The sequence below is a fragment of the Folsomia candida genome, unplaced genomic scaffold (genome assembly GCF_002217175.1).
Source record: "Folsomia candida strain VU population unplaced genomic scaffold, ASM221717v1 Fcan01_Sc010, whole genome shotgun sequence".
NCBI classification, from domain to species: domain Eukaryota; kingdom Metazoa; phylum Arthropoda; class Collembola; order Entomobryomorpha; family Isotomidae; genus Folsomia; species Folsomia candida.
Window position 1 is genome coordinate 381,407 of NW_019091202.1, and position 25,855 is coordinate 407,261.

Below are 25,855 nucleotides of genomic sequence, written 5' to 3' on the forward strand. Positions count from 1 at the left end.
AATACATGTGCTGTTTCGTAAACTAATCGTATATGCATTGCTAAGCACATATGTATAAGCCGTAACAAACGGGTGAAACATGTGCCATACATACGTCAAAATGAGTATTATATTGTTTTTGTCTATTCAATTTAAAATCTACTCAAATTGAACTGTGTTACGTGTCATGTACATAAATGATGCCATCAATTGTCATCGACATATTTTGACGGCGTAGCTGGTCGAAATGATTTATTCCCTTGGATATCTCTTCAATAGTTAAATGAGTATGAAAATACGTTTAATTTCAGCCCAAAACAATGGATTGTTTTCTTAAATTAGAACGATAGATCATTGCAAGGATCTTTGTACATATGCATAACCTGACGCCGTGAACTTACGACTTAAAAGATCTGCCATGTGACGGGACTTAAGCTCGGAATTGATGGCTTTAACCTATTGCGTTCATGAGTTCGCCGGACCAACAAACTGACAAAAGGGTACAACCTTAAATTGCCGTTTTGTATTCACACCACACTATGTAACACTAAAATATGAAGGTAAACACAAATTTGAAAATGCATGTAAAATTTAATTGCACAGTTTTCAGATCCTGATTTAATGATCATCCCTTTACCCAAATACGTACTTAACTTACCGCTGAAATTGTGCCACACTTTGGTTCCTATCTCTCGTCACGATAGGTGCTATCCCCTCCAGGATGTGCAAGCTCATGTACATCTCGGCAAAGAAGTGTACTCCAAATTGAAGTGCGATCGTGTAATATTGGTAAAACAGGATAAAAATTATGACGGACCGGATACTCAAAATGGCGTAGGATTTCAGGCAGTCCTCCGAACTCAGAGCGAAAGCCTTCAAAAGGAAGTAGGTTGGTTCTAGCTTTGGATTAAGGAATGGCACAAATGAAGGGATTATTGGCGCCAATATTGAATACAGGACAGAAAACGAGACAATCTTATCCATTCTAGGTGCACCAATTTTTTCTAGGATTGATTTATATTTGAATTTTTTCTTTTCGAATTTTTGAACTTCAAATTTCACACATTCCGCATAAAGTCGGTGCGTTCTTTCTAGCACTAGTCCCATAGTTACGTTGAATTTTAAGAAAATTAGATCAGCAGACACCATGATACTTCCGATGAGTAAACATCCAATGAGTGGGATGATGGTCACCATATTAAAGTCCGGGTCACGGTCGGACGACAGAATCGGGTGGATTAAAACACAAGTCATATGTACGGTGAAGTATGCTTGAAAAGCGGATGCTATCAGAAATCCGGGGAAATATTTGTATTTAGGTTGTTTAACAATGTGGGAAAATCTGCCGAAAATATTGGGATGGACGTAGGCAACGGATAACCATTGTAATTTTGGGAGGACCAGGTTAAATATTAAGTGTTCCATGCTTTTGAGGTGAGCAAAGAATTCAATTAAGGAATTTTGACTCGTATCCAGAATTTATGAACGTGACAACTAGACCGTTATTCAATGGTCGACCAAAAGAAAGAAAATGGTTCCCTTTTGGCCAGTTTCAAGGACAGACATATTTAAATGTATTTAATTCATTCAAAATCTAATTTTATGTCCAAGAAATACAAATGAAACAGGTTTCATTTTTCCTATAATCAATTATGTATCCAGGCAAGTCTGGCACATCCATGGATTAATCCATAAATATTACAGTTATCAATCGGTTTATTGCGTTTCAGCGTTTCTATTACGTTTATTGTTAAAGAATAAATGTCATGGTTATACGTAAATACAAATTACTTTTCTTTTATCTGGAATTAAAATCTTCTAACGAAATATGTTTATATTTACATATGAATTTATGTTCTATATACATAGATGATTCTAAAAGAATTTGAATAAAGTAATATCTAAAAATTCGCACAAAAATTCCAACCAACTTCAAATCTTTTTGACAAAACTTAAAGCTATGCTAATTAAGAGTTTGTTTAGAAAATGAGTGTAGTCGAAATAATTGAGGTGGGTTGATACATTGAAGAGAGAGAGAGCATAGGTCTACGTCAGCGATTATTAGCCGCCGGTTGCATTTTACTAGCCACCTTCATCGATTAATATGTATGATTTACTATTCCTGCAACATTGTGGGCGCCGCGCGTCAAAACAATATTATACGTTGACGACGACGTCTCCACTAACAATGCAAGTCTTTTACATGTACAACTCAGATCTGGTTGGGACCAATTTTGTTTTGTTTATCACAAAAAATAAGCATATCCGTATTTTTTCATTTTTCATAATGCGTTAATTTGAGTGTGAGGCGCGAATTTTAAAACATTTTTAAGCCAAAACCTCGGTTTTTAAAAATTCTGTAAATTTTCAAATTTTTGCGCGAATCAAAAAATTCGAAAACACGTCTCTTCAGAATGATTTACTTGACTTGTAAAAAATCCACATGCATTATTTTTTGAAAAATTAAAATTTTGAAACAGTTTATAATTTCAATGAATTTTAAAAACTTAAAAAATTTTGAAATTCAAATTTCGAGGCAATTGGATTTGTCATAAGTCAAGTAAGTCATTCTGAAGAGATATGTTTTCGACTTTTTGGATTCGCGCAAAAATTTTAAAATTTACAGAATTTTTAAAAACCGAGGTTTTGGCTGAAAAATGTTTTAAAATTCGCGCCTCGCACTCAAATTAGCGCATTATGAAAAATGAAAAAATACGGATATGCTTATTTTTTGTGATAAACAAAACAAAATTGGTCCCAACCAGATCTGAGTTGTATATGTAAAAGACTTGCATTGTATTGTAACTTGGTCGAAATTCTCATTAAATGAGTTATTTAATATCATGAATTATCATGGTAACTTATTTGACCTAATTGTCCCACTGATGATGAGGCTGAAAATGACAACCTACATGACATCACTACCACCACCAAACATATGTATTCTCCCCAGGGTTTCCAGCCACACCCTCTCAAGTGACAAACGGATCACTACTTTTGTGAATGTAAACATCTTTTGTAAGCCCAATTTTAATTGAATTTTGAATTAAATGAATCCAATACTTAATTAGTTGATTTACAATAACCATACCTTTAATTTTTGAGAAACATTAAAAATTTATTAGAATTAACATCCAGGTTACAGAGAGGATAAAGGAACTCCACAGGGTGAAGAAACATTATGCGTAAATTAGATTGGTCAAAATCGAGTTTTTCGCGAAAGTTTTAAATTCGATAGGTTTCGTGGTCATAATGTTTCCGGGGGCTTGATACCGGCAAGGTGGGGGCAATGCAGTAAAAGGCTTACACGCTTCTTAGCTCATTAATTTCTACAAGAAATTAAAAAGGGGCTGGATCTGGGGCTGCATGCTACAAACCTGCCCTCGTTATTCACATTGCTAAGCAAAATTTTTGACGTATCTAAGGATTTTTTTAAATTTTGTCGAGGGCTTTTTTTAACGTTGGTAAAGAATTTTTTAACGTTGCTAAGGATTTTTTCAGCGTTGCTAAGGAAATTTGTTTATGTTGCTAAGGAACATTTTTTATGTTGATAAGGAAATTTTTTTATGTTGCTAAGGAATTTTGTTGACGTTGCTAAGGAATTTTTTTATGTTGCTAAGGAATTGTTGTAACTTTGCGAAGGAAATTTTGAATTACGAAAAAATTTTCAAGGCGTTAATGATGGATATTTTGTACGTTTCCAAGGTAATGTTTTTACGTTGCGAAGGTAGATATTTGTTACATCGATTGTAACATCGGTTGTAACATACATCGATTGTAACATCGGTTGTAAAATCGATTGTAATATCGGTTGTAACATCGATTGTAACATAGGTTGTAACATCGATTGTAACATCGCTTGTAACATCGATTGTAGCATCTGTTGTAACATACATCGATTGTAACATCGATTGTAACATAGGTTGTAACAGGTTGTAAGCTACTTACACACTTAGAAATAATTTTACTTTTTTGAAAAGCAAGTGCACTTTTTACTCCATATGAAGTCAAGTTTACTAAATCCAGAGTAACGCTTACTTGATACGGAGTAAACCTTACTTTATATGGAGTAAAAAGTGCACTTGCTTTTCAAAAAAGTAAAATTATTTCTAAGAGTGTAAATTGTGCCCGAAGGATATGCGTAATTGTGCCCGAAGGATATGCCAAACAGAATGCAGGAATGTCACGGAAAATTTCACGGGACGGACTTTTCGAAATTATAATATAGATATGAGGATTTCATCTATGGTGACCCGTACTGATTTTGCAAAATTATTCTATGGAACTGAAATTATTATTACCAGTATATTCAGTTGAAATTTGGAATAATTGCTCTAATGGTGGTACAAATTAGGAATATAATGCAAATTACAAAATTTGCCAACGTGCGAGGGTTTATTTACTGTGGACAAATAAACATTACGACGTTATACAACCGAACCTTGCGTCCGGCTCGGCAAAGCCGTACACTGAGGTTTTTGAATCTTCATAATTCCAAGTTTTAATACTACCAAATATGCAAGTTTCCCGGTTTTTCACTAAAAAAAGTATCTTGTATCTTGACTAGTATTTCAAGTAAAATATGATTGAAGTAAATTCTCCAGATACAAGATACAAGATACAAAATACTGTTTGAGAAACGTTCAGATACAAGATAAAAGATAAGATAAACTCCGTTACACAAGATACAAGATACAAGATATATCTTGTATCGTTTATCTGATATCTTGTATCTTGTTAAATTTTCTTGGCCAACCCTGGGGGGATATATGGCTTGTTCGTGATGTCGCATATCAATTCGAATGTATTTTTGACGCTGAATCCGAATCCATGAATAGCTTGGCGTTAGAAGTTAACGGGGTTTATGGAACTTAACGGGAGCGTGAAACGTGGGAATTTAAATAGTTAGCTTTGCAGTTACTCCCACGCGGAATTTAAGTAATTAGCTATTCAACTACTCCCACAGGGGGAAATCAAATTGTACTGTGACCAGATTAATTAAAATGCAGCATGACTTGGGCAAACCCTCACTCGGATGTATGTATGTGGCATGACAAAGTCTCCACTGGGAATTATTTAAAGTATAGTATGACGGATTTTTCGCTTTGGGCACACCCCCCACTGGAACTCTAGAACCCGGCCTTGGCCGGGCAATACGCTAGTCATATATAAATCGTCATTATTACCGTGTCGGAGGAGTGTTACATATGTATACTTACTTCGGCGAAAATTATTTAGTGGCGGAATGTTGGAACAATTAAAGAATAAAAGCCTTATCTAATTTTAGTCATAATGCAAACTGTAATTAAATTAATACGTATCTACATACATTCAGTTAACTACAATTCGGTTTAAGTTATTTACGCGATGCAAAATTAAATTATATGCGAGACTGACACGTAGTTTAATTAAATTGAATTATGTACAAGTAGTGTATTAAATTGCCCATAAAAACATGTTTTCTTTGCTACGTGTGCGTACAAAAGGTCGTATAGCTGTGCGATTGTGGAGTAAAACATTTATCGACTTGGAGAGAACGACAGATATTTTAAATATTTATTATGCAGATAGTTCATTACCTATATATGTATAATATCCAATAAATTATCTATTTTATGTATAAGCTGGAAATGTCTAATTAATACTGCCTGATAAATAATTGATACACATTTGAAAGTGAAATGTTGATTAATGTAGGTTAGTACATATTATGAATCTTAAAGATTGATGTTTAACTTTTAAACCAGGCAACATTTTTTCAAAAAAATTTACATAACATTTTTACGTAACCTGATGATAAACAAATTACAGACTTTACAGTCCAGGATTGAATGGCATGAATTTTACTTTATATTCTACCTCGCCTTTACCAAGCAAAGTGACACGGTTTGGCTCACGCAAAAATTTTGCATGATCAGTGGCGTCCCTCTGTCGATGAAGTTTGAGCCGAATTTGATTTTTAGGACGCTACAGGCTCTAAATTCTTTCCGATTAAGGGCTCTTTTCCCTCCCTGACATTCAACAATTTTTTCCTCCAAAGTGTCAAGTACCCTTCGCGAGGAAGTATTCACCATTGGGGCCAACGTAAGAACAAGAACGTTGGTTATCCCTGCAACAAGTGTGATCAAGGGAAATGTTGAAAATCCAGGAAGAGCAATTTCCCCATGCATTTTGATACACACGAACATCGCGGATATTTGAATTGCCGGAGTTATGGATATTATCACGGGAACAATCGTCTCAGTGACGTAGGCGTTGAATGATTTCTCCAAAACTTCAATATATCGGTACAATCGGATACAGCCTCGGGTGTTAGCGCCACGTTCTATTTTCAAGATCTCCCTGAGTTACAAAAACCGTTATTATCCAAATGTTTCCTTAAGAGCACAGAGCCATCTTTGTAAAGTAAGATTTTTTGGCCACTTGAGACATAAAATTCACTAGCTGAATTATAAAGCCGTTATTAACCAAATTATGTTCCATTAAGTGAGAAACTGGAAACGTGTAACGAAATACGTAGGTACATAATCTATTTAATACAACCGGATAAAATCAGATCCCGTTATTTAATTAAGTTTCCCTACTTTGGCGAAATAACCCTCGTTTGCTGCTGAATAGATTGACCTTTACAAGTTTAAATGTTATTCTTATTTATTTATCGACGATAAGCATACTTACCGCATATTTTAAATTAAGTGTATAATTGTAAAGGCGTCGTAGCGTGTATACGATCAATGGATTACTGTATACTTAATCGACTGAATTACCTGCTAATAAGGCGGAAGAAGTGTAGAAAGAAACTGATCCCGACAAAGAGGACGTACAGGATCCAAGTAGTTCCAGAAAATATTGTATGAAGATGAAGACCCATCCAAACTTCGAAGATGTGCAATCCAAGTTCGAATCCGTTGCGAGCTGGTGTAGCTCCACAAGTTTCAAACATTGACAAGATGAACGGCGGCATGCAGGGAAGAAATCGTAGCAAAAGAAAGAGTAGAATAGCGTATGAGAATAAGCCAGGTTCCACCATACAGATAAGTGCTTTCATGGCCTTAATTCCATTAGATATTGGCATTTTTTGTAGACCGGCATTGCATATGTTTTGGCAACAAAATCAGGTTATCATCACAATAGATAAGTGTTGAATTTTATAAACTATATAAATCCTAAGACCCGTTTCTGTTTTGTGTATTACGTCTTAGCGAGAAATTAAACTTGTGAAATATTCATGTTTGAAGTCATAATTCTGAATAATCAGTACATTATTAAGTAGCGCAAGCTACTTAATGCGATGAGTTAGTTAGTCTGTCTGTCTGTCTGTCCGTCTGTCAACACGATAGCGGGAGAACGGATCGAGATAATCGAAATCGGTTTGCGGCATCATTCATACATACGACCCCAGGGGGAGGTTCCCCGCAAATTTGGGAGTCAATCGGACCACACTCTTGGCACCAAGGGGCAGTGGTTGGGGCAAAATGAGATTTTTAGAAAAATTGAATCTATGTATGGATGAAGTAGAGCTGAATTAAGTGTTACCGAGTTGTGCAACACCCCCCGGGCGCCAGGGGGTGTGGTTGGGGCAAAATGAGATTTTTAGAAAAATTGAACCTATGGATGAAGTAGAGTTGAATTAAGTGTTCCCGAGTTGTGCCACCCCCTTGGGCGCCAGGGGGTGTGGTTGGGGCAAAATGAGATTTTTATGTAAATTGAATCTAACATGTAGGACAAGTAAAACAGTAAGATTGATTAATTAATTAATTAAGATTGATAAAACAATAAAACATGTAAGATGCATGATTTTTCAGAGTGGCTACATATAAATGAGGAAGTTTAAATTATTTTATTATTTTGAAATAATTCAGATTCTGCCATCTATATTTTGTATCGCATTCTCAGCATTATTGCGCTACTTGTGTACCCTGCGTTGCCGCAGTTTATTTTTAATAAAAATATCCACTTTGATGCACTAAATGAAAAATGAAGTGCCCAAGATATTATTTAATTCACTTACGTTTTGTAGTTGTTGTTTCGAAATCTAGAAGTGTATTTATGATTTGAATAGGAGCGATATCAATTGAATAATTCCATCGTGTAATTGCGGTACCGAACAAGCCTAGAAATATTGAAAATCCTTGCAGTCGTCCGGATGGTGTTAAGGGGCCGAAGCAATTGTTCAGACACATTGCGGTGTAATAAATCGCGGTCAAACGCATTGCAGTTTGAAAATGCGAATTAGTCGGTTTGGTTTAGTTTTTACCAAGCGTTCGGTTTTCTTGTCAAATTCAAACGGAAAACATTTCAATCTATGACAAATCTTAAAATGATAATTCAACATGGGTAGAAATTCTTGGTGATACATTTTTGAAACTGGCAGAGTGATGCGTGATAAGCATTAAACTTTGGTGAATTTAATGAGATAACATTACAGGAAACTGGTAGAGTTATGTTTGCATTACGGAGTTATGTCGGATGTTAATGTAAATATGTACTTATAAATGAATTATCCACATAGATATTTGATGCGCAGGGGAACCAGCCGAAGTGTCCGGTTGCTGAAACTGGTGAAATGCTGACTTTGGAGCATGAAGGTGGAAATCCTGAATTCACAAACACATAAAACGCTACCCTGGTTATTCAGATTTCTAAGTTAACTAATGCTATATATATGGTATATTCCAGAGGTCGACGCAGACAAATTTTAGGCGGCGGCGGCGCCAGTTTATGGTGATTTTTCGGCGGCGTCAGCGTCGGCGGTGGCGGCGCGGCGCGGCGCGGCGCGGCGTCGCCATGTTGAAGGTACAGGAAATCAAATTTTTCGGCGGCGGCGGCGAGTAAAATAGTACCGGCGTCGGCGGCGTATGGTCGGCGGTGTCTAACTCTGGTATATTTGTAATGTTGAGATATGGTCGACAAACGATTGTAGGTATTCAAAACTTTTCTGTATATGCATCTGTGCGTATATAATTTTACCCTATTCTATCAACGTAGCTACATTAATATTACATTGTATCGCAAAGCGTCTCAATCAGAACGCTGAATTGATCGATAAACTAAATTATATAGGTAACCCAACCAGAAATGATAGATGATACAACGTTGACCCAACGGATTTAACGTGCAGATTTTGCACTTTTGAAATAAGGTGCAGATTTTCGCAAAAGTCTTGTAATTTTAACGTTATATTTGTGTGATCATCACACCGTTATAATGAATTGTGCGAAGCACGGTAAACTAACAGTCGAAATTCACGTTAATTTTACTATATCGTTGACACAACGCTGAAATACCGTGATAAGTTCACGGTAAAACATGCACGAAGATTTAACGTGTCCTCAGCGTGAAATCAACGTGTTAAAGACATGACGCTGCACGTTCCCCCATTTTAGATTCCACCACTCCATTTCGCTCCAAATTTTCCACCACCACACCGGCAGCAGCAGAGCTCTACATTTACTTATTTAATATCTTTGTACTTTCCGAATTAATTATCCTGCTCATAAAATTTAAATATTTAGTAGTTTTTTTCCTCAATAACTGGAAATGAGTCTGGCTGTTATAACGAGTAAACCATTTGTGGTGTTAGAATTCCCCGAGGAGCAAACTGTTGAAGCAGTTCCAGCAATTTGGCTAACGTCTGACAAGACCGGATGTCGGTGGCCCAATAAAGTGACCCCTTCTTTTACAAACAAGAAAAAAGACAAGAATTCATCCCCTGGTGATGGTTGGACTGTCCACAAATGTCGAGTGCTGGGAGAATTTGGTAAATATTAATTTTAAGGTGTTTCATATAGTTTAAATTTTGTGTTTTATTTAAATTACTATAAGGAAATTACTTTGCAGATAACTATACTAGTGCCAACGCCGCCGCACACAAGGCGGAGGATACCTCAGAAATAGAGGTGTCGAAAGTGGACTTCTCTGCGGGAAAACGCACAAGGAGGACAACGCAACGTCCAGCGCGGTCATCGTCGTCTGATTGTGAGGACCTTGACAAACCAAGCCAGGCGAATTTGACTACCACAATTCCACAAATTCCAGTTTCAGTCTGTGAGCCGCGTAATAATTTTATTGGTAAATGTTTAACTCTTAACAAACATAATAGCGTAACATTCATACTTATATAGTTCGGTGATTTGTAATATTATTATTTTCAGGAGGAGCGGTTAATGAACCTGGGGCTGCTGGCTCCTCGCAAAGTCTTTCATCATTGGCTGAAGACGAGAGAAACCAACTAAATTTTCAAACGGTGGAAATTTTGCCGAATTCTCAAACTTTCTTCATTGACTCCAGCGGAGTTTTATGCACATCTGCTCCTACAAAAAACGTGGGAACGTCAAAGTCGTCAAATTCAGGTTTTTCGGAATTTATTTCGAAACATTTACGCACGATGTGGATTACCTACACATTTTTTTAATATTTCGTAGGCTTCCAAGGGGTATTCATTAGAGCGTTGGCACGTATTGAAGCCAATCAAAGGGACTTCCGTCAAATCCTGGACGAACTAGTCTTGAATCAACGGTCAGGGGCAACACCGCATGTGGAGGTAGATTATTCATCGCTACCAAAATTCCCTATCGAGAGTGAGGCCGGCTTAACAGCATTTGATGTTCAATTATCTATTGATACGGAAAGGAAAGTATTTGTACGTTTTTATGATTTAATTTATCATCATGCTATATCTATACATATGTGCAACAGACCTATTTATTAATTGATTTTGGTAACAACTAACAGGAGCAGTACCTTGTTGGGATAGGAGGAACAACACTTCCTATTACAATCACCGAAATTTTGGAGAGGATATTTGCAAAAACACTACGGATCGGATTGACTTACACGGGCAAGGGCGATGGAAAAAAATCATACATATCCTTCTCAAATATCAACACGGCTATCGTCGGTAAGATATTTAAAACCGCTTCAATAAATGTTCCACTAGATATAAATAAATTTAATGCATCACTATTCTCCAACAGCTGCTGTGAAACGCAACAGAAAACTAGTCACGGTGCCGGATGATTTAGAGATTAAATCAATCATAATGGATAAGCTTCGATTTTGCCGGAAACCGGAGAAGAAATCGTCTGATGAATAATTGGAGAATAAGTTAATTTGCTAATTTAATTAATCTTAAGTCTAGATCGTGTAAAAAATTAATATGGCTTCTGACAGGACAAGATATCGGAGGATAGAAAGTAATGTACAGTTAATGTTAAGTGAAATGGAAACTGATGTACCAGATGTACCAGATGTAGAGTTAGGTCAGCCAGTAATTTCTAATGATTCATTATCTGAGTTACAATTAGTTTGTGATTCTGATTATGCCAACGGGATATGCTTAGGTTCAGATAAGTTATTAGAGCACAATATGAGTAATTTGAGTATTAAGGATAAATTAGCAAAATGGGCAGTAGAAAATAATATTACCTCCACTGCTGTGGATAGTTTATTAAATGTTTTGAGTGAGGAGTTCCCTAGTTCCAAATTGCCAAAATCATATAAAACTTTACTAGGAACTCCAACAAACTATAATATTTGTACAATAGCAGGTGGTTATTATTATCATTTTGGGTTACGTCAAAAGTTGCAAGTAGTGTCTGATAGTAGTTTTTGTACATTGTCAAAGCAGGGATTTTTCTCAATAACGATAGGAATTGATGGCGTTCCTATTAGCAAAAGTAGTAAGAAACAGTTCTGGCCTATTCTTGGTCGATGTCCTCACATAAGTAATAATATCCCATTTTTGATTGGATTATATTACGGCGAACAATCTAAGCCCATAGATGTAAATGAGTTTTTGGGGCCATTAGTTAATGAATTTTTAGAATTAAGAGCGAAAGGTGTAAATATTTATGGTGTTAATCTTGGAGTTAGGCTACGGTGTATCATTGCTGATGCGCCGGCTCGTAATTATGTAAAGCAGACTGCAGCTTTTAATGGTTTCCATGGATGTGACCGTTGTACATTAAAAGGTGCGTGGTTTGGTCGAGTTGTATTCAATGAATTTTCTTCCCCACTTAGAACAGACAAAGATTTTAACGACCAGCTAGATAAACTCCACCACCACGGAACTTCCCCTTTAGTTCCGTTAAATTTTGGTTTAGTCAGTTGTGTGGTGCTTGACTACATGCACCTTATTTGTTAAGGTGTAGTAAAAAAACTACTAAAATGTTGGAAAAGTGGACCTCTGCCCCATAGAGAAGGGAGACAAACAATTTTAATAATTTCTGAAAAGTTAGTTAGATTAAACAAATACGCAGCCTCAGAATTCAATAGGAGACCGAGATCTCTTTCAGAATTAGAATTCTGGAAAGCCACAGAATTTAGGAGTTTCCTATTGTACTATGGTCCAGTAGTTTTGAAAGATTCTCTGAGCCCCCAAAAATATAAACATTTTTTAAAGCTTAGCATTGCGACCAGAATTTTGCTTTCTAACAACAGATCTTGGTATCCATTTGCAAGACATTTATTTTTTGAATTTGGTAAAGATATGTCTACCCTATACTGCAAGGAATTTCTTGTGTATAATGTTCACTCTTTAGTTCATATCACTGATGATGCAGACATTTTTGGTTCGTTAGAAACAATTAATGCGTTTGCGTTTGAAAACGATATGCAAACAATCAAGCCAATGATACGAGGTAATAGCAATCATTTAGCACAGGTGATAAGACGTATAGGAGAAAAAGAACGTGTTAAAGAGAATGCAAAAATTATTGAGACAATCTCCAGACAATTTAAAATTTCCGACAAACCAAGAGATCGAGGCTTTATTTTACAAAACAATGATATTGTTGTAGTCATTTCTATTGAGGGACAAAAGATTCGTATACGTAAATTTAAGGGAAAGTCTGATTATTTTACAGATCCATGTAAATCGACAAAATTTATGATCTGTAAAGTAACAGATCTTTCATTCACTTCAAAGTTAATTAATGAATTTGACATAAAATATAAGGTAATGTTGTTTCCCATAGCATGTAGTAAAAAATCAAGTTACATTTGTGTTCCTTAATGTTAAGAATAGATTACTAATCATAATTGACATGTATATTTACACATAGTTTATGTCGTTATGTATTATTTTGTTGTGAGTAAGCTTTGAAATAAAAATATTTGGATATAAATATTTGCAAAATGAACGTTCAATTAACAGTGCATCACCGAGAAACCTACGATATACCATCGTGCGATTAACGTTGACAGAAAGATAATATAAGGTGCCATGCACATAAATTTTACCGTGCATTAACGTTGATTCAAGGTGTAAGTAACGGTGAAGTCACTGTGCGATTACCATGAAATGCACGGTGCGTGGGACGTTGAAAACACTGACACGATCACCGTGATTCAACGCAGATGAATTAATGTTATTTCATCGTTAAACTTCTGGTTGGGAATAAACCGAAACATACTCCGAATCGAGTGGACAATCCTCCCATAATACAGTGGGTTGTCAAAAGTGTTGGTGGTCCATTTTGCGCTCGGTACCGCCTGAGATATTTTTTCCCAGGGATAACCATGGACTAATTTACCTGGCATTTTTTATAGCCTAACAAATGGAGAAGAAAATACATCAAACAGAGTTTAAAAATCTAACCCCGTTCGGGGGAAACTGAGAAAAAACTTCAAAAACAGTATAAAAAATTGTGTCAAAAGTATTGGTGGTGGTTTAGTTTTTGTATCCACATGCCTGACACGTCGGAATTACCAGTCGTAACGTTAGTATAATACTCTTTTATGGTCATTGTACTATAAATTTATTTAAAATGACCAAAATAGGTGAGTTGACCATTGCTAAGAAAAATTTTTCAACAGTTCGCGCGAGAGAGGGGTTGGACCCCAAAATCTTTACATTTTGACCTCGTTAACCTCTGAACAATTCAGAACATAATCATGAAGTATTTATACACTTGCGCGGTGGTCATCAATACAATTCAAGCCCGAACAGGGGCCACCGCATCTCACAAAGGCAGAAAAGTTACTTATTATGGGAAGTAGAGCCCCTTTTTTGAAGGCCCTGGAGGTCAAAAACATTACACACAATACACACTGAATAGATTCATTGTGATAATATTGAAACTAAGGTCCCCCACGTTATTTGAGCACATGCACTCCACCCCATTACTGAATCTGGTAGAGATAAAGTTGAGAATAAATTCCTAACATGCTGGTAAGTAAAATCAGAAAAATAGCCTTTAGTGCGTTTAACAGTTTTTTTCAAGCAATCGGTTCTCAGTGGTTCAAGTGATTTTCCACAAACATTTTAAGGTCCACGAATCCTAAAAAACCAGCAATTACTCCCATCCGATCACAGGATCTCGTCCCTATCATTTTTGATCACACTCGCGCGTTTTTTTGCCACCGGCAACGAATCTCCCTGGCCGTCCAGGAAAGGAAACGTTGCCTCCATTTTAGGTACACTTCCGGAAGGCAAAGAATTGGAAGAGGTGTATTATTTTTAATTTATTTTTAACTTATTTCGACTTTTTTTATGATTTTCTTCGTTTTTGATTCAGGTTAGGGATTTTTAATGTACGACTCCTTTGCAGTCAGCCTTTCCGATGTATAATTTGTGTAATGTGTATGCAATGATAATAAGAAAAGAATGGTTATATGTAAAACTATCTATGCAAAGACTACCTACTTGTACGTATACTCATTATTGCTGAACCATTTATAACAAATTAGTAAATCTTTATTGAATGAAAAATAAATTATACAATAAAAACATTGAAGAATTTGGCTTTACGATACAAACTTATCTTTTTATACTTATAGAAAGCTCCGATTCCAAGCCAATGGAGGACACCAGTTCTTCTGAAGATGATTCCGAATATGAGGATCAAATTCCAGTATCGGATAAGGGCGACATTAATTATGTTGAGCTTTCGCTAAGTAAGAAGAAGAAACAGGACCCAGTGGAGATCAGTAAACAACGGAAGGAAGAAATCATCGCGCTGTGGGATAATCATCCGGCATGGAAATGGTCAACCCTAAAAACCCATGGTGCCAAAGAAATTCCAGATTCCTCCACTCTATACCGATGGCGTGGACAAGTTCGTCGTGGGAAATCCTTGCGTGAGAATGCCCATCCTCAGAGAGGCGAGTATTGTGATTATGCACAGAACTTAGCTTATCAAAGTAATTACTAAAATACGGGACATTATCGAGTTTAATAATTTTATACATAATACATAGTAGTCTGTAATCACTCATATCTTTTGGAAACATCCATCCTAGGTCATTGTGGATGTCCGTAGCCACGCTATCATACTTTCTTTTGCATAACACTAACCGAGCTAGGGACCGAATTACTTTCTCCGCTATCTTTAAGTGTGTGGAGTGTGTACCACCCCACACACTGGACATATAACTTAGAACAGATAGCACCAACGCTGCTCCAACCTTGACCAATACATCTTGTGTAAAATATTGCCTAATACTATACAGACAGCGAATACGATAAAAACATTTCTTTGCCATATCATTTATATGTAATTTGCTACTTAGAGTCGAATCAAATATATAACCAACACATCTTAAACAATCGGATGGATTAATTGTAACATCGCAAATTTGTACATTAAAATCACCCAAGTATTTTAATTTCGGTTTACTCGATAACATCAATAACTTAGTTTTGCCAGGGTGTAGCGTCATGTCATTTACCTGCGCATAACTAACAAGAGCAGCCATATCACTGTTTATACGCAACTGCAACTCTGCCAGTTGGTTAATGTTACCAATAAAAATAATAGTCCCATCATCAGCGTAACAAAATAACGTACCATTTTTTATCACAAAGCACATATCATTAAAAAAAAGAGAAAAAAGTCTTGGACCTAAAATAGATCCAGCCAAAACTCCCAATAATGTCTTTTGTACCGTCGATTTTCTACCATTCTGATAAACAAATTGCTTCCTGTTACAAAAATAACTCCTGAGCCAATGATCAGATATTTTAAACTGTGTCGCCAATTTATATAAGAGTTTTTCTCTGGGCAAAGAATCGAATGCTTTGGCATAGTCAATACTTATCATAGCACAAATTAACCCCTTATCAACATTTATTTTAACCAAATCACTCATTGCTAGAATCAACTGCTCGGTGCTGTGACATTTCCGAAAGCCAAATTGATATTTTGAAAGGAACTTATTAGAGTCAATATATTTCTCCAATCTACTACTGTAAATCCTTTCCATGATAAGCATCAGATTCGCATTTACAGCAATAGGGCGAAAGTCAGACGGTTGTGTGGCGTTGGATATTTTGGGAATCGGTACAATCCTGGAGTATTTAATGATATCGGGAATTACACCAGAACTAAATGATTCATTTATAACATTTAACACAGCTTGTTGAACAGAAGGAATTGGCATAACTAACTTTAACATGAATTTGGATATACCAGTAGTGTCGTCAGCTCTGTTATTCTTATCTTTCATATCCTTCCATGCTTGCAATAATTCATACATGAAAACAGATTTAACTTTAAAATACACGTCATCATTATATAATACTGTAGGGTTACTAGATAAAGAGTCAAGATGTGCTTTCCCAGGGGGAAAACCCATCGTACAATAGTAATTATTAATTTCATCGAGATCTATATCTGGCCCAATTTGTCCCTGCACTTTACCAAACGTCAACCCAAAATTCTTCAAAGTTTTCCAAACACCAACTTTTCCTACCATTTTTGAAGTGTACATTTTCATATCTCTCTTAATACTTGATCTGATCTGTTTTTCAACAAATCTATATTTCTGATGTACATAACTAGAATTATTCACCCTCCATTCCTTATATAAATTATTCCTCTCAATTATCAACCTCTTTGTATGACCAGAAACAAATAATAACTTTCCCTCGCGAACTTTCTTTTCCACAAACGGAGCCTCTAAGTCAAACACTATTGTCATTACATTAATAAATTTTTCAGCTAAATTATCATCACAGTAAGTTCATCATTACTTAACATATTTACAAAACTCTCATAATTAATTTTATCAAAATTACGTGCATTGACACGCTTCTCCCTTTCAACCACTTTACTAGGAAAAATGTACTTCCAATAACTAAAACTATGGTCCGATATAACTTGGTCAGATACTTCACATAACGCAATATTTACAGACTGGCCTTTATGAATAATTATCACGTCTAATAAATTATCCTCTATGGTTGGTGACTTTACAATTTGCAACAACGAGTGTCTGCGAAGAGTGTCAATAAATTTTTTGGTTAACTCTGTTCCAACAAGTTTATATTAAGATCTCCAAGAATAAACACATCCTTTTTCGATTTTAACAAGTAACACAATAATAGATCAAAATTTTCTAAATCATTCGCCTTCGGTTCTGGAATATAAACACAACATATTACAAACGATTTATGGTGACCTTGTTGCACAGATACACATATGTATTCCATAGTTGAATCACTGAACCACTCTACATCTTTTACAATTACTCGATAAGCACTAAATTTTTTGTGAAGCAACACCGCTACGCCTCCTCCTCTGGTCGGTCTGTCCTCTCTGTATAAACTAATCTCTCGGAATGCAGTATTCAGTATCACTTTTGAACCAAGTTTCTGATAAACATAATATATCAAGATTAAACAAGAAATGAGTTGAGTAATGTTATGAAATTTGTCCCGATACGATCGAACATTTTGGTGCCCAAGTGTGATTTGCCGGGATGAGCCATGTCCGATCGCCCCCTTTAATCATTGAGTAGATCCGAGATCCATATCGTCAATACCAGTCATATGTTTTTTAATCGAGTTGTCTTCACCAGTCTGCTGAGGCTTCCTTTTCTTTGCCGACCTTGTTCCAACTGGTGACCTCAGTTGAATTTCTTGCTGCTGAATCTTGGTCAAATCCCTTCTGACCGATATCTTATCAAATTCACGGTGGTCCTTAAGTTTAACGCTCTCCCTAAGTGCTTTTGCTCTCTCAGACGCAGACGGAAGGGGAATCCGTAACGGCCTTGGCCCCTTCTTATTCGGGACACCAATTCTGTTATCAATTAATGGACCTGTCCAGGTAGGATAAATGACACCCATTAATTTTACTGCTAACTTAATTTTACTGCTAACTTATATATACATTTTAAAATTTATAATAAAGTTATAAATATTTGTACCCCCAATTTCTTGTAAAAAAGTCATTTAATGTGCAAAATACAAAATTCATTTATATAAAATATGTCAAATATACACAATACAAAATGAATTTATAAATTACATCAATTTGGTCGAAATTTTTAAAAGCATTCGAAGTTCGGAAAATTTTCCAACAGACGAGTGTGGTCCAATAATGAGCAGTAAAAACGATTTGAACCATCATTTATGGATGATTATAAACTTTTTGAGATATGTAAGCGCATTAGAGATATGGGAATTTGTGATTTAATTCAAATTCCTAGGCTTGTCACGCTAAATTTCCAAAATTTAAAATCCACCGAAAAAGTGACAGGTTTCAAGGTAGTATTAGTCTACATATTTGATCGAATTTTTAATTCCACGGAGACAATAAGTGTCATACATTCATGATCGTGTGCTTAAAATTTATCATGCCCATAACGGGAAATTGTATACATTTACAATTAATTAAATTTAATAACGGGAAGAGGACCGAACACAGGTTCCGAAACTTGAAATCCTCACATACATTTATTTAAAAAAAATAGTAGTCAAATTTTGCAGCTTATACAGAAGAGTTGATCTAACTGGGGTGACGGCGTTGGCTGTTCTGGGAGCGTACATAAATCACGTGATCGATTAGAGGGAGGGGTCTGAAATTTCTCGCCAATTATCACGGGGGGGGGGGGGGTAGATGGTCAGATGTCACGTGACATGAGTAAAGTTTTTTTAACTTTTGCATATGCCAATAAGCAGTCCAAAACTATGTTATGAGAGTTATATATAAACTCTCTTGGCATACCACATGCTATATAAATTTGATTTCCGAAATGAGTCATGTTGCAAATTTAGAACTTGCTTCGACTTAAAATTCTTATGTCTGACTGGCGTATTAAATTATTTACAGTTATTTACACATGTGTGTAGCTCTAATTTGATTTATGATTTAAAAAACACTGGAATAATATTGTTATTCCAGACAACATGATTTAATTTGAGCATCATCTCCTGTCACGTGACCGGTGGGGGGGAGGGGTAGCGAAATTATCACCACCGATCACCAACGGGGGGAGGGGGTCAACATTGTCCAAAAATCGATCACGTGATTTATGGACGCTCCCTCTTTTATCATTAGGTTAATTATTTTTTTAATCGCTTCGTTTGGGGATTGTCATAAGAGAAAATCATTTCATAAAATTAAGTCTTCGCATACATATAAGACATCATAGATACATACTTAATTAGCTAATAGATACTAGATAATACATACATATTGTAGAGCTGACTTCTTTTGATTAATATTTGCTGATAAAATTAAGAACCTGGACATACGAAAATCCATTTGAAACCGGTAACAAAGTTGAATCACAATTTTCAAGTATTTTCGGGATGAACTCTGAAAATATTGTGTAGCGGATGATCTTCTAGTTTCCTAGAAATTCTAGTTTTACTTAATAAGCTGTTTAATCAAACTACCTAGTAGGGCCAAGTGTAATGACCAACGACTTCCGTTACCCAACAGAATTAGTAGGAGTTAAGTTAGACAGTTGTACTATTTTTTATTGAAATCCCCATGCAATTTTCGATCAGAAACCATGTTCCGAATTTTTTTGTGGCCCAAGGTGCCAAAATGACAGATCGGCCAAACCGACGTGTTGCAATTTTTGAGCAACATTTTGGTAAACAAAAAAATCCGCCATTTTTAAATTGTTCAGTAAAAATCGAAACTGAGCGCTTGATGGTCGACCGTACCACAAAATGATCCACTGACACAGGTAGTAACGACTGCTGAAAAAAAAGTGGAAGGAGACGGTCAAAAAGGTCACCAAAATTCACGAAGGCGCGAAAAAATGGATTCGCTGAAATTCATGCCGAGCCCTAAGAAAATTTCCCTCACAAGTGAACGGATGAAGTGAAAGTCAGTCCAAAGCCGTTAAACTAAACCTTGGACTTATGTCTTCAAGACATGAGGTGAAACACTTCCTAACTGCACGCCAAGTAAAAGCATACCCATCAGAACCCGGGCGCTCATCATGCTGTACGCGTTTGAAAAATGTACAATTAATAACAATTTTTGAAAAATGGAAACGAATATTTTTAACACATGAGCCCACCGTTATGGGTGAGGCCAAACAAAATAGCAAAAATACCGTTTCTACACCCCACCAGTCTTGTCTATTCGCAAAAATTTCAAAAATGTTCATCGTACTCACCATATTCGTTTTATCTTTTTTTTTATTGGACAAAAGTTGGATTTGGTCGAAAAAGTGATTTTTCTTCTCCTGGGGGTGAAATTTTCTGTCAAAAAATATTTTGTGAAGTTATCCAGCGAATGGTACAACGCCTGAACCACTCCCAATTCAAAAGTAACCACTAGACATTCAAGGAGGGCTCAGGTCCTGCTCATGAGACCAAAATAGTAAATGGGTGGTTGAAGTCCGAAATTCCTGACGCCATTTTGTATCAAGGATAAAATTCACTGTCGCCGAACGTCAACCTACTGGAAGACGATATATGGTCCAAACTGAAGCTAGATACATGTGCTAAACGCCACACAAGTTTGGAATCCTAAAAAAATCCATAGCCTAGAAATGAAACCAATATCCCGTGGAATGAGTGCGTACCGCGAGTGAGATGAAGATACCAAGACTTCGGGCTGGTTTTGCTTCAAAAGGAAAAAATTTCGAAAGCTGGTTGGTCTATCCTGAAGAGAATTTTATGGGCCTTCTCGTGATATCGTGAGTTTTTCAAAATTACATCAACTTGGTTCGCAACATTAATTTATGTATTAGTCATTACAATTGGCCCTACCAGGTAAAGGTCATCATAGGCTATATGCCTACCCACATAAACCATTTGTAAGTCAAGAAATAAAAATATGCCATGAATTAAATTTATAATATCACAAGCATGCAAGGAAAATAATACCAGAAACATGCGTATTTAGATGCTTATATGTAAATGTATTTACATACCAAATATGTACCAATGTTACGCGATACATTTTCAGAAAATGGCTGCAAAACCGCCAAAAGCCACACCCACTAGGGGTGTGGTTTTGCAAATTTGACACTCTGATCAGGTTTGTCTGGTCTTCCTGAGAAAAACGATATGTCGCACGGCATGCATTCTCAAACATGAACTGAAGGTGCCAGATACCACACCCCCAGGGGGTGTGGTTTTGAAAGTATTTGTATTAACCTCAATGGTCAAGGGTAATTCCGGCAACAAATGGCAATTGTGTAATTCGGAATAAATTTGTTGTTTTTCCAGAGAGGAAATACAAAATTAGCAGATTTTTCACATCTTGAAAACATCTTACAATAGTGGGTGGGTGGGAAATTAAAAAAAATGGGTGGTATGAATTAGTCGCAAAGGTTTTCGCTTTATTTTCAAAATTTCATAAATCGGTTCCAGTTTCCAGCCTTGTTAGTTATGGAAGTGTCATCCAGCTAACTTTTTGCCCTTACTGTACGAAATACTTTTTGCAATTCAAAATAAAAATTGTTAATTTCAAAAAATTGATGATTTCAAAAAATTGTTACATTGTCGGAAATTTCGAATGGATTTTAATTATCTAACAAAAACTAGACCAAAAATGCCTTTTATAAAAGGTGTTCAAAAAGCAAACCCCACCGAGGATCGAACTCGCGATACCTCAGTCACAGGGAACCATTCAACCCACTACTCCACAAACCCATCGAGAAAATCGCCGTCAAATCTAGCTCTTGTATGCAACAGCGGAGAAATTTTGAAACTTTCTCCTTTATTTTCTCCGGGAGGTGTGGCCATGGAGTCAAAACCTTCAAGGGTTATCATTAACTAACCCAAACCTACTATGGGTCAAAATTTGGGGACGATCTGTGAAGGGCAGGTGGTGAAGCTCTCCTCCTTAGTAAAATACCATACAAACTATAATGAAAGGGTTAGTTTACAGATTTGGAGTATACTTACTTAGATACACAGACGGATAGGCCTGCATGTACAAATGTGGAGGCTGTCATGTTCATAGTTATTAAGATTGCAATACTCAAAATGCTTAAAAAGTTCCAGTCACCCTCCAGTCGCTGTATTACTTGGCGAACGTAGTCTAGATACAGTGACTGGAGGGTGACTGGAACTTTTTAAGCATTTTGAGCTGCAGGTCTATCCGTGTGGGCTAACTTATAACATTATAGACCTGGTGCGCTTGGGTTAGTTGGACAGAAAGGAATAAAAACCAAAAACATGTAGAAAATTGTTTCTATTTTCATCTCAGCTTTCACCAGAGCTGGGATAATCCTGATTAACGAATAATGGATTTTAATCCCGGATTATGGATTATTAATCCATAATCCCATTTGATTTCATTAATCCATAATCGTGATTACGGATTACTAATCCTGATTAATCCCAATCATGATTACTAATCATGATTATTAATCCAGATTAATCCAAATCATGATTACTAATCATGATTACGTATTCATGATTAATTCTCAATCTGGATTATTCAGTTCAATTCCCATAGTTCCATTCTTCCCACAGTGTAGCTTGAAATCTCAAATTTTCACAATGTTGTTCTGTCAGCTACCATTTGAAGAATCAACATGTTCTCGCTGCCCTGTGCTACATACATATATCAATTGAAACTGGCGTCATTTTTATGTGAAACCACGTAGTTGAAATTTTTTGTGCTAGATATAGTGAAAAATCATTAATCACCAAATTAATCCGGATTATTAATCCATAATCCATAATCCCGAAATTTTCAGAATTTATGGATTAATCCGGATTAATCCTGACATAAATTAATCTCACGAAAATAATTTAATCACAATCCACATTGTTTTGTGGTTAATCCATAATCTTTAATCCACCCTCAAAAACCAATAATCACCCAGCTCTGGCTTTCACCATACTACCATCCAAAAGGCTGATAAAGTGCTCCGCCAGGTGAATAATACGGACGCAATGCCACCGAGGCATATTTTGCATTGGCATCATCTGCATGACGAAGCTGAGTTCCAGCTCCTACCATTTACTCCTGGTGCTGAACCTTTCGTTTCAAATTACTCCACTCCAAACTCTTCGTCTTCATTGAACAACATCTCTATGTAGTTTTTGGGAATTTGCATATGCAAAGATCGTCAGGGGTGATCCATAAATTATGTCACGCTGAAGATGGGGGGGAGGGGTGCCAAGCATCCGTGACAAAGTGTGACATATGGGGAGGGGGGTTCGGCCGATCCGTGACATCACGTTTCGCAGGCCTAACTTAATGCAAACTTTAACTCACATTTTAATTCTCCGACAATGGCCAAACTACAGTTTCGCAGTTAGATATTTAGAAATATTTGTCCACCCGAATATCAGATGAGAAGATGATCATCCAAAATTTTGACCAAGGTTTGGATTTTAAGATTTTCAACCACGTTTTTAAATTTTGTTTAAGCCTTCTAATAATTTGCACACTATCCAATTGTTTGTTTATTTAAAAAAAATTAAAATTAAAAAAACTCCGTGCCGTAAAGTGGCGTACAGTTTGTATAATTTCAAAAAAATCGTTGTAATTTTGTTCAATAACATTTAACAATTAAGAAACTTTACTAAATCTCCAAAAATTTCCACAATTTAAAAAATTCGTCCGAAAGAACCATATTGAGTATCTTTTTCTGCTATCGCCCCTCGAAACATTTGTATTTTTAAATCGACAATTTTTGATTTCCGCAAGTGTACTAGGGTATTTCAATGCAAAAAATGCGTTTTAAAAAAATCCAGATATCAAGGGTACGTCTGAAGGACCAAAAAGGGCCTTTTAGGACGTTTATACATATCCCTGCACTGTGAGCGAACCAAAGGTCGTATTGACATGGGGTTTCAATATTTATTATCCATATGAAATTGTCTAACAACAATTTGAATAAGAAGTCGATGCGTGACCTCTTTGACCTAAACTTGGGCCTTTATCGAAAATTCATATTTTTCAGTCTGTTAGCACGCTAATTTATTCGGCATGCACGACTAGAGTGATAAGATGTTATCACCGCATAGTCCCCTACCATCAGGAATGAAAAAAATAATTAAGGCCATATAATTAAGGTCGAGGACTTAAAATTAAGGACATTTTTTTGCTGGGAGGCTTATTGCCCGATCCTGTAATGCTTAAATTCGGATTACCGTACCAATTCTTGACCGATTTTTAAAATTTGAGCTGTTTTGAAAACCTCTGGTCAATTGGCGAAATATATATTCCCAGATTTTTTAAATTCGACCACACCCCCTCGAAATGAAGGTCACAAGTTCCAAAATTTCATGCAATAAAATTATTACTTACAGCGGAATTTCAAAGCGCTAAAAATCGTATTACATGTCGAAAAAATACCTCACCCTCGTGGACACCCTAGCCCATGTTCGGGTGGTCACATGCTCCATCCACAGTGGGTGTGGCTCTCAAAATTTTTCTAATTTTCCTCGAAAGTATGGGTTGTGATATATATGTAGAAAAGTGAAGAGAGACAGAGAGAGGAAATCTTCCTCGCCAAAATTATGCAAAAATTAATTCAGGGTACCTTTACACGAGTTTGCATGAAAATGTTACACAATTATACGCAACTACGCATATGTACGTATGTACAATGGCGAAATAATGTATTAGCTGCGATAACTATGTTTCCCCAGCCACCACACAATTATCACACTTGCTACTCATGAAAGAACGTGTCGGATTTCAGAGATAACCCATGCTGACCCTACATTTATAATAAACATCGTATTGACATCTAGAGACACGAAAATCATTTTTCATCTCCATTTATCTCTTATATTAAATTATATATTAATTATATTAAATTATATATTATTATTATCTCTTAGATATCTCTCATATTTCATATAGGTATTAATCTTATCGTTTAAAATTCTCAGTTACAATGGAGTGCGTGAATTGCTTGAAAAAGGAGAATAAGGCATTTGGTGTGCCTCCAAATAAATCTCTCCAGTGTTTCGCTTCATCTGAAATTGGTGTCTGCTTCAAGGTATGTAGCAACTTGAGGATGGCGTATCTGAGGTTGGAAATACGAATCATTGCTCGTTGTACATATATTGGTGAGTAAATTTTAATATGAAAAGCATGGAATAATGACAGGACGAGATTTTCGTATTTGAACAAATTACAGTTTGTGTGTTGAACTAGAGTGTTGTATTTATGGTGGGTTCCATTTTTGTGCCGACTAAACATTATTTAATTAAAATAATTATTTTTCGACGCATTAAACATCTTTGCAAACCATCACTTGAAGACATGGAATATAGAAAGGTTGACACGTAAAAATTTAAATTCAAATTCAGTACACAATGCCATTGTGACAATGGACTATTAATCACTTACGAAATTCTAGTTGCAAATTAATAATACTAATTAAAATTAATGTCCAATTAAGCTTACATAGATTGGTAAACATGTTTTTGACGGAAAAAGCCATAGTGCAGAAAATTTTGGAAAGTTTGTGCCCTTCAAATTTGTTCTGTGGTTATAAGTTACAAGTCTTAATTAAACTTATGTCGGGGCAAAGCTACATACATATTTACCAATCTACTCCACTAATCTTTTCATTAATCTATGTACCAAATAAAATAAATTATTAAACGATACATTTCTCATCTCCTGGCGGGAATTAGTTTCCTTTCCATTCAAAATCCATATTTCCGCCAGTTCAATTCGTTCACCAACCTCAGTAGGAATTTTAG